This window comes from Artibeus jamaicensis, unplaced genomic scaffold, assembly GCF_021234435.1.
Source record: "Artibeus jamaicensis isolate MK-2021 breed Jamaican fruit bat unplaced genomic scaffold, CSHL_Jam_final contig_426, whole genome shotgun sequence".
NCBI classification, from domain to species: domain Eukaryota; kingdom Metazoa; phylum Chordata; class Mammalia; order Chiroptera; family Phyllostomidae; genus Artibeus; species Artibeus jamaicensis.
The window spans coordinates 1,556,566-1,558,749 of NW_026521826.1; the positions used below are offsets into that span (position 1 = coordinate 1,556,566).

Here is a 2,184-nt window from a genome sequence, read left to right on the forward strand (position 1 = left end):
GGCATTTTTGTACCTAAGTATGGATAAAAACTGTTAGCATTGATTATTTCCTATGATGTTTTAAGCTTTCAAAGTCTTTTTGATAACAAGAAAATAGCTGCACAATATTTGTGTGCTCATAAAATACAATCTCAAAAAAAGTAATAATGATTGGTCTTTGTGGTTTCTAGTAATAAGTTTTCTTATTATTTTCACGTAGCATAAAGTATATTCTTATGTAGGACTAGAGTGAGATGCAGTAGTTTTTAAACAATGTTACCAGATAACCATAGAAATCCCAATGTAGCAAAGGGACACAGTCCTCAGAGTCTACTCTCACCTCACTAAAGCTGAAGCCACTCCTTTCCAATAATTTTCCACTTCAACATAAAGCAGATTGTCACAGTTTTGTTAGTGTTTTCATTATGCAGCTTTTAAAAAGCCACATAACTGATTTCTTCCTTAGTTCACAGTCCTTTGATGAGACATTTTCTGGAAATCAAACAGTTCAGGGATGTTCCGAATAACCAAATGCTCTGTATAGTAAGTCTCTCAATGCAACTGTAATACATAAGCATCTACATCCTTAGCTATATTATCAGTATATCCTGGAAACAAAGTACGATGGTTTTCTTGTTCCCACAACCCACTTAATTATGTTTTAAAATGTGAGTATTTTCATTATGTACAATTTCTGCTTTGATTTGTAGTTCTGACCACCACATTTTTATGACTGCTTGAAGCCAATTTGAACAAACTATTACATATTCTTCAAGTATGCATTTAACTGGTGACTTCACTAGAGACACAAGACTGTATAGCAGCCAAGTGAGACATATTGTTTTTCCTCCTGTAAAATATTGCTGAGTGTAAGAAGGCAACCCACCACCACTCCGCCACCTTCTGTCCTCGCCAAATAAGCTACAAGTTCACTTACGCTCCTCTTTACCCAGACAGCCAAAGCTAAATTCAGTCTCAAATTCCTGCTGAATAAAACTTGTGCCATTGTCTTATGGTTCTGAGACCCTCCAGGGGGGTGGGGAAGGGGGCAGGGCCACACAGTATTTTGACGATGGGCTGTTTGCACAGAACCAGAACCACTGCTATCACCATGTGATTTTTCAGGCAGGTGGCCCACACAAGCCAGTTTATTTGCCATGTCACTACCCCAACTTCTAGGAGACTGTTTCTTTTTATAACAAGGATTTGGAAGAGGATGATAAACTTTCTTTCTGTGGTACATCACCATATGTAGTTTATCTGGGCTTGTCTCAGCTTATCCAACTGTTCTATTTATGTAAGTAACCAACTGTTGTGTGGATTTCTTAACCTCCTTCATTCTCTTATTAGTGAAGTAAAAGGTCCTTTTTCTAGGGAGATTAATGAAATGGTCCTCAATAGTATTACAAAAGTTTCATTTTTTTAACATTGTAGGTGTCAGATGTCATAATCTCTTGAATACCGGTGTCCCAGCCCAGCCCTGGCTCTGGCGAACTGTCCCTGGAAGCCCAGAGAGTTCCTTGGCTCCTGGGTGAGTCCCACTCAGGGCTATTCAAATGCACCTGCTGCAATGTATTTTTTTAAAATTGTTTTTATTATTATTTATTTATCTTTAGAGGGGAAGGGAAGGAGAGAGGGGAGAGAAATATCAATGTATGGTTGCCTCTTGTGTGTCACCTGCCAGAAACTGGCCTGCAACCCAAGCATTCCCAGTACCCTGACTAGGAATTGAACCACAATTTCTTAGTTCGCAGGCCCATGCTCAATCGGCTGAGCTACATGGGCCAGGGATGCAATGTATTTTAATAGAAAATAAACCAGTGGTATGTTTAGTTCCTTGTCACCTGAAGACAAATGCAATGGGTGTGTTTAATTTTATTAAACTACAATGCAGCTGACAACAAAAAGTTATAAGATCAGCTTTACACAGCTTAACACTGGCACTGAAACAAATCATTATTGCATTAGCTGTCCCACTGGTAAATCTAGAATCTAGGGAAAAATATATTATTGATGTTTTTATAGAACTTTGTAAATGCACTGATAAAATAATGTATAATCACCTGAAACATGGCTGGGTTCTGGTAAAGATGTTCTGTCCTCTAAATAAGGCTCCGTGTTGTCCCAGGTAGATTTTATATACTGACCCCTGTGCCATTCCCAACCCTCAGCCTGCATGCATCTTTCAGGGCAGAGACAGTGGAG

The 2,184-nt window shown here is 38.8% G+C and overlaps 1 pseudogene; it reads right to left on the reverse strand.

The window, feature by feature from the left end:
- Nucleotides 1–531: 531 nt before the first annotated feature.
- LOC119046297 (KATNB1-like protein 1) lies at nt 532–1,427 on the reverse strand (annotated as a pseudogene).
- Nucleotides 1,428–2,184: the final 757 nt, after the last annotated feature.